Here is a 9,550-nt window from a genome sequence, read left to right on the forward strand (position 1 = left end):
TTACGATCGGAGTTACGAGTTGAGAGATATACCTGATTTAGTGGGGGCTGCACCATTGTTGCGAAAATGCACTTGCTTCATGAGTTCTTCTCTTGCTCTTAAGTTGTTCTTTCTTTCTTTCTCCACAAATTCTGATTTTGAAAGTCCAACACCAAACAATTCCTTAAGTTCTCATGCAAGTGATGTTTAATGACCAATGTGCCCTCTAACCATGCCAAAATTACTAGTTGCCATCCAGTTGGATTCTCACTAATCCACTTACTTTCTTAATAGTCCCTCTTAGATTAATATAGAATGATTCTATCTATGCATTCCAATAACCAATTAGTCGATTTAAGAAAAATACCGATGTCGGAGGATCGGGGTATTACAAAGAAGCATAATACATGAGTCTTCAATGGATCTTGCACTGCGGAATGTCAAAACCAACGAGGTCTTCGAGCCAACACCATTTCCAAGTCTTTAGTCCGAGCCTGCTTCTGACCAAACGCTACTAAACTGCACCTGAAAAAAATATAAGTTGATTGGGGTGAGATTACTAAATCTCAGTGAGTCCTCCTATCCTATGGGTCCACTCGGATCTACAGGGTACATGCATCAAAACCGAATCCACCATTGATCCAGGGTTTATCCTCTCATCCGGTACAAGTACGGAGAAAACAAAGTGACTCGTCCACCATTGGACTTGTCTCAAGCAAATACACACTGTATAGCAAACAAGTATGCAAACCCGCATCCACACACGGGGAATCCAGAAGTGTAACAACCTCGGCTAGATTATGGAATAAATGCATCCTCGATGAGTAACCTCCTGCCTATATGTCAAGGGACTTGTACAAGCACACTGCAAGACGGTTAAACGGGTTCGCACAAGCCTAAATGGCCGCGAGATGACTTTTGCCTAAATGGCGTCATTGTTTCGTTAACCTTCTTCACGCTAGTGAGTTACGCCGAGTACAAACCGCCACCTTGACGCCTGAGCCCATCGGGCGAAAGCCTAGTATTAGTCTACGTGACTTTACTAGAGGTGAGTTACCACATTATGCATTAGCCTACATAGCCGCATAACCCCACCATACCGAGCACGCAAGTGTGTTAACGGCAAGTGAGTAAAACCCCATACGGAAACTCACGAGCACACTGCAACGGTAGCTCAGATGCACACCATATCGAACAATACACATGAACGGGTTATTCCATTGGACTACACGGTCCGGGAGGGCTCATAGACTACATAGTCGGAGCAGCGTCCCAATCTAGCCTTCCGGCCACTTCGATTCAAGCATACGGAAATATGACGTAATGTCAAGGTCACAAACAATACAATCAATACCGATCGTTTAACCAAAACGAAGGTGTCCATAGATTTTCATGTATAAAACATAATGGCATAACGCTTTCAAATATGGTTATCACAATCATAATAAGCAATAAACAACTATGCCATGCTTAACATAAAAATTATTAATCAATTGGTAAAGACATAAGTTCCCATACTAATTCATTGATTCACTAAGTGGGGTTCCACTATTGTTAAATCAAACATTCTGGTTTGGGGACCAATTTTATTAGAAAGTACACGTCGCTAGCTTTCTAACGATATAAAGTTTGCGCAATTCCGATACCCGAGCCGAAAGTTACGAATTTCTGAAGTTTGCTGATTTTTCCCTCTGCACCCAGGGTAACCGGTTACCCAGAAGCCAGTAACCGGTTACTGGCATGAAAAATGCCCAGAAACGCAAATTTACACAGAGTAATCGGTTACCCAAATGCCAGTAACCGATTACCCTGAAGCAGAATCAATTTTCTGCATTTTTAAGGGTTCTAAGCCAGTCCTAATGGCTTTTAACTGATTCCAAGTATCATAATTGATCCCAAACGAATTTATAACATGCATATATACAGAATCATCAGCATGCAAAGGATTAAAGCAATACAACATACCATAACATTATCAATTAACAAGTTGATCACATGCAATTATAGATTATCACTCAAACCCCAATTCTAACCCTTGCATGCAAATTCCCCCAAGTCTCTAACTAAGGACTCACCTTGGATTAATAGAGGTTTAGATGGTGTTAATGCATCCTTTGAACTCTCATCTTGCCCAAAGGTTCACCCTCTTCATCATCAAATCCGCAGCTGCATTCACACACAAACTCAGCATGGATCACTCCACTTCAAACCTGCTTATTTCCCTCAAAACAGAACCCATGAATGCGAATCATAGGTGCAAATCGAAGAGAAATTCGTTAGCTATCCAACGGGACCAGAATCGTTACAATCGGAGTTACGAGCAGAGAGATATACCTGATTTAGTGGAGGCTGCCATGGAATACGAAAATGGAAAAGATGAACATGATTCTTCTTTCTCCCACTAACTTCTAAGCTCTTTTTTCCCCAAAATGCTGGTTTGGTAGTGGCAAGTATGGGTCTTCACCAAAACAAGACCTAATATTCCATGCATTTATTCTTTAGTGCCCATGATGCCCTCCAACTTAGTGTTAATTACCATCATGCCATATGGTTGCATCCCAACTAAACACATGTGATTCTAACTACTCCACTAATTCTTGTTATTAATCATTCTTTAGATTAATAGAGAATAAGACCAATGCTTTCTCTCTAATTACCATTTACTCATTTAAATGATAATTATCAGTGTCGAAGGATCAGAATATTACATTCTCCCCCCCTTAAATAGAATTCGTCCTCGAATTCCTTCCGTTCACCACGAAAACCAACCCTTCGTATCTCTCCAATCAGGGGAAAGAATGTTACTCACATTTGTCCTTAGATAATCTCACTACTCTGTCTGAGGATCATTCGGTACGAAGAAACATAATCTGCCAAAATAATTGCATTCCACCATACATGATTAGAAACCTTAATCCCCAGGCAACGCGTCTACTCAAATACCTCGTCTTGAAACACTTGGGAAAAGATCCTCCCAGGGTCCTAACCTTTATTGATCTACACTGATCATCCATGACTTTAGAACCCTAGCAATTCTCACATTGGTTATCCATCATTCAATCTCTGACGTGCAACACCCCATTACATGCAACACCCCCAAGTCACTATCTAAGGACTCACTGACTTAGAGGTTCGTCCCTGTCACTGATTTCCACAACGTACAACTGCTTTGTTTTTCATTCCAACAAATCTTTGTTGCTCAACCGGTATATCAAACCCTTCACGACGTACTGCAGCTCATGATAACTCTAGCAGTTTTACACAACTTCTACCCAACCATACACCTTCATTCTCTTAGTGTGGTATCACCTCTGATAACTCGTGCGACTTACTGATATAACAATTCTCACATAACCACACTCCATTCACACAGTCATCTAATGTATGTTCCACCTCTGAATCAGACACTGAACTGACTTCCTCGGCGGCTGCATCCTTCATTGCGGTGCTTCTAACAGTCAGAGTGTAGCCACAATGCAAGAAATTGCACTTTGTATTTCGAACATCTCTCTTATAAACTCCTTAGCAGTTCTCAAACCAAAATGTCCATGCTTTACCAAGATTAACACTTATCCACTCAGAGTATCTACAGACACTCTACCAGATACGTCACACATCAAACTAGTCCAAGATACAATTCACATATTCCATCACCGGTTGCCAATGATACATGATAGCCACTCACTATGCTAACCAGGATATCATGACCGCACATGAGTCCCACCTTAGACACTCATGCAAAATTGCCAACTTAACACTTCATGAAACGAGAACGTCTGCAAGGTATAATCTGACTCTAACTTGCGCGAGCACGATCATTCAGAGTCTCTATAAGCATAGTATCGGATCTTGATCCATCCCACCATCGCATGTCTAGTTATTCCTCCACTATCGAGCGCGACGTATGGATCCTTATCCCACATACCTTATGAGAGTCTGGATCTGTGTCTCACGAGTGCCAAATCAGAATTCTACCTTGAGATTTAGATCACCTTTGTCCCACACATGTCGGAAAAAGGATGACTCACGCATCTTGTGCACGATAGCGATACTGTGGCATTATACCCGTCTAGTAGTACCAACATGGTGGTCAAACTCCGAGGCCATGTATCTAGGTAATCTACCTCTGTGGCGTATAATGATCTCCACGCGTATCCTAAAGTCACAACCGACAAGTGTCTGAGCAAGCCTCCAATAGGTTCATCGTTCCTCAAGTTCTTAGAATCACACTCCTCAGGATGCTAAAACCTGAGAGTGCTACACCTCAAGGTTACTTACTCGGAAAGCCAAAACGCTAAGCACGAAGATTTGAAGTTCAACTTCGGATTACCATGCAGTGCGCGTACCCACTCGTCCCACACATGCATGAGATTCCAAGGATAATTCAGTTCAGATAGGAATGCTATAGCTCCTAATAACCAACTCAACTGCGATCATCCTACTGACGTCCCAGATAGATCTTAGTTCTTACTCGCCTGAACACCCAACGCCAAGCGTAGTTCTATGGCTTCACTCGGGGTCAGACGAACAACAACCAACAAGAACTTAGGTCACTGCATTTCACGCTTCTACATCATTTCATATTCCATCTAGCGTAGTTCTAGAACTTAATTATAAAATGATAAGAACAGAAATACGTATCCTCTTCTATCGACCGGGTATTCAAGCCTCACCCAATCGTAAGCTACCACACTCGTACATTCCACTAACCCTTACTAGGAAACTACTCTCGCTTAGGGTACTTCAAGTTGGATCAGGATCTAATACTCCGCCCATCCAATTACTGTCTGTACCAGCGCAATCAGAAAGGTCCGACTCCCCTATCCGCATTTCCAAAGGTTATTCTGTTCTATCAGCTCACCAGTCACACCTAACACCGGCAGCATCATCAATACTGAATCCCACTAATTCCCAGCTCAACACCTTCGGAGAATCTCACTTACGAGGCTCCTACTCAATCCTATTTGGATTTCCCTTTTCTATTACCAAGACTTAGAGAAAGTTCACTTCGTCCAATCAAAATCCTGGGGGTTCTAGCTGTCTCCATCCACACCTTGGTAGTTTGGGTAACACTACTTCGCGTCAAACGCTCTCCTTAAGCTTGACGACTCCAATATCCCTTCTACTCGCGTCGTCCAATAAATCCAGCTTCCATATATAATTCACCACCCAACTAATCCTTGCTACTTGGGTTCACGACACTTACAGGTTTTACGAGTCCTCGTGGCGGCTCTGCCGTAATTCTACTGTCTCACACTCAGTCGATGAGTTGATCAAGTTCAACAACTGAATGAGATTTCAGTAAAATCAGGCTGGCAACGCACACTTGAGAGGAGGAAAAGGAATCGCTAGTGATGTCTCATGGCTCGGCCGAGAATCGACCTGCTCTGATACCAACTTTAACACCCCATACATAACTGACTAGTATATTATGCATGAAACGTTAAAATTGATATTGAGTACATACAAAAGCTATAGTTATAGAAAGATCCATATAAAATACAACATGAAATTCTACTAAGAAGCATAATACATGAGTCTTCAATGGATCTTGCACAGCGGAATGTCAAAACCAACGAGGTCTTCGAGCCAACACCACTTCCAAGTTTTTAGTCCGAACCTGCTTCTGACCAAACGCTACTAAACTGCACCTGAAAAAAATATAAGTTGATTGGGGTGAGATTACTAAATCTCAGTGAGTCCTCCTATCCTATGGGTCCACTCGGATCTACAGGGTACATGCATCAAAACCGAATCCACCATTGATCTGGGGTTTATCCTCTCATCCGGTACAAGTACGGAGAAAACAAAGTGACTCGTCCACCATTGGACTTGTCTCAAGCAAATACACACTGTATAGCAAACAAGTATGCAAACCCGCATCCACACACGGGGAATCCAGAAGTGTAACAACCTCTGCTAGATTATGGAATAAATGCATCCTCGATGAGTAACCTCCTGCCTATATGTCAAGGGACTTGTACAAGCACACTGCAAGACGGTTAAACGGGTTCGCACAAGCCTAAATGGCCGCGAGATGACTTTTGCCTAAATGGCGTCATTGTTCCGTTAACCTTCTTCACGCTAGTGAGTTACGCCGAGTACAAACCGCCACCTTGACGCCTGAGCCCATCGGGCGAAAGCCTAGTATTAGTCTACGTGACTTTACTAGAGGTGAGTTACCACATTATGCATTAGCCTACATAGCCGCATAACCCCACCATACCGAGCACGCATGTGTGTTAACGGCAAGTGAGTAAAACCCCGTACAGAAACTCACGAGCACACTGCAACGGTAGCTCAGATGCACACCATATCGAACAATACACATGAACGGGTTATTCCATTGGACTACACGGTCCGAGAGGGCTCATAGACTACATAGTCGGAGCAGCGTCCCAATCTAGCCTTCCGGCCACTTCGATTCAAGCATACGGAAATATGACGTAATGTCAAGGTCACAAACAATACAATCAATACCGATCGTTTAACCAAAACGACGGTGTCCATAGATTTTCATGTATAAAACATAATGGCATAACGCTTTCAAATATGGTTATCACAATCATAATAAGCAATAAACAACTATGCCATGCTTAACATAAAAATTATTAATCAATTGGTAAAGACATAAGTTCCCATACTAATTCATTGATTCACTAAGTGGGGTTCCACTATTGTTAAATCAAACATTCTGGTTTGGGGACCAATTTTATTAGAAAGTACACGTCACTAGCTTTCTAACGATATAAAGTTTGCGCAATTCCGATACCCGAGCCGAAAGTTACGAATTTCCGAAGTTTGCTGATTTTCCCCCCTGCGCCCAGGGTAACCGATTACCCAGAAGCTCAGTAACCGATTACTGGCACTGAAAAACAGTCCAGAAATTGCATTTTTACACAGAGTAATCGGTTACCCAAATGACCCGTAACCGAATACCCTGATAGCAGAATCAATTTTCTGCATTTTAAAAAGCTCTAAACCAGTCCCAATTGCCCTATAATCTGATTCCAAGTCATCATGATTCAATTCTAAACGAATTTCCAACATGCAATAGTGATCTACATGTACACATTACATACATAAAACACAATGCTAAGCATTAAATCAAGCATGCATTACATAAAATCACCAATTAGTCAATTAATCACAGTTTATCACTATGGATTTATAGAGTTATCACTCACACCCAAAACCCCAACCCATGCAATTTCCCACAAATTTTCCCCAAGTCTCTAACTAAGGACTCACCTTGGATCAAATGGAGGTTAAGATGGTGCTCTTGCATACTATTGCATCTCTCCTCTTGCTCAAAGGTTCACCATCTCCATCATCAAGAAATCCGTAGCTGCATCCATAACACACATTCAGCATGGACTGACACAACTTTAAACTCTGCTTATTTCTCCTTCAAAACAGAAGCTATAAATGCGAACCATAGGTGCAAATCAAAGAGAAATTCGTTAGCTTTCCAATGGGACCAGAATCGTTACGATCGGAGTTACGAGTTGAGAGTTATACCTGATTTAGTGGAGGCTGCCATGGAATACGAAAATGGAACTTGATGAACATGAGTTCTTCTTGGCTCTAATCCCTTTATTCTCCAAAAGAAATGATTCTCTAACAAAGATATACATCCCTCCATCCAAACATTCTCCTTATGACTCAGTGGCAAGTATGGGTCTATTGTCCAAAATGCCCTCTAACTATGCCATAATCACAAAGTTGCCATCTTGTTGGTTTCTAACCAATATCCTTCTAGTTCCAACTAACTTTTGGATTTTTCTTCTACTAATCCAACTTACTCTTATAATAATCCATCCTTAGTTTATTATAGAATAAGTCTATTGTGCATACCAATTATCGATTAAATGACAATGTGACCTGGGTCGAAGAATCGGGATATTACATAATAATTCTGTAAGTAAAAAAATATATTTTAATCTATTCTTAAAGGGAATTTTTTGAGCAAGTATTAAAATACACATTCTAACACATTCTTTTTTTTATTGAAAGTTACCATTTAACTCACTAATGATAAATAATAAATAAAATTATAAATAGAGACAAATAATGAATAAAAAAAATTTAAATTAAAAGATTAAATTAATATAAAATATAGAAAAATTAAACTAGTAAAAATTTATATAAATATATAAAAAGCTATATTAAATAAAATAAAATGTATATGAAAATAATGTAACTTGATTCATAAAATTGACGTCCTTACTTGGTATGTAGAGAATCTAAATTATTAAACTTTGATTCTCGTAACTTATTTCATTAAACATGTGTTCTTACAAACTAATTGATTCTTGTACTCTACTAGATTAAACATATACTCAGTATTTACAATCGAAAAAAATTTAACTTTAAACTATCGGATTTGTGATAAGAAAACAATTATACTTGTGATAATAGTTCGAACATACAAACCTTTAAGGCAGGTCTTGCACAAACCAGATTTAGTAAGACGGGTGAGGAAAGAGTCGGTCAAGATATTTGGGTTCGATATCTCATTTGAGCCTACAACAAACTTAAAGCTTAAATCTTTTCTAATCTCATCACAGAAATGACGTCAGTCACTTAAGAACCATTCACAAAGTGGACCGTCTTCACAGACGAGTCGTGAAATAATAGACGAATTATCGTGGGGGCTCATCCTTGAGAGAGATTAAGGATTGTTAGTAGAAATATCCTCACGTTTCAAATTTCCTACCACTATGTTCGTATTCAATTATAGGAGTAAGGTTGTACAAAAGAAACATGTCCATCATTTTGTTAAAATGTATAGAAGAAGAGAAATCCGGAAATTTTCTTGTTAAAGTTACATGAAGGTATATCTAGGCAACATCTAGGAGGAAAAGCCATTGCCACAAAGATTCTCAAGGCCGATTACTATTGGCCTTCAATGGTTTAAAAAGTCAACAATTAGAGCAAAAAATGTGAACAATCTCAGAAGCATGGTGACATTCATATCACCCCTGCCATTCAATCTCAACATGTTAACTGGACCATGGACATTCTCCCAATGGGGCATAAATATCCTTGGCCTTTTTACACTGACTTTGGAGTAACTAAATTTGTTATTATAGCTATAAACTATTTTTTACAAATGGATTGATGCAGAAGCCTTAGCAAAGATCACAATGACTCTCCCTATATCTACAATTACTACGGAAAGATTTTTTTCGACAATAAAAATTATCAAGACAAGATTGAGAAACAAAATGGAAGTTGATTTTCTAGGAGATAGCATGGCGGTTAACATCGAAAGAGAAATTGCTGCAAGTACTGATTTCGAGAATATTATTGGTGATTTCAAGCTACTCAAAAACTGTAGAGCGTTACTTTATGTATTTTTATGCAATAATTTTTAATTATTTCATGTTCAACTTTATGTTTATTACAATTTAGATATTTTATATACATTATGGTATGAATATTTGATTTATAAATTATAGTTTAATTTAGCAGCCACCCCATAAAATTTATTCTGGTTCCGCCACTGCATATACATTATAGAGACAATGATATGTTATCTCATACACCCAGGTATACTATAAATTAT

The sequence above is a fragment of the Vicia villosa genome, unplaced genomic scaffold (genome assembly GCF_029867415.1).
Source record: "Vicia villosa cultivar HV-30 ecotype Madison, WI unplaced genomic scaffold, Vvil1.0 ctg.007040F_1_1, whole genome shotgun sequence".
Lineage (NCBI taxonomy): Eukaryota > Viridiplantae > Streptophyta > Magnoliopsida > Fabales > Fabaceae > Vicia > Vicia villosa.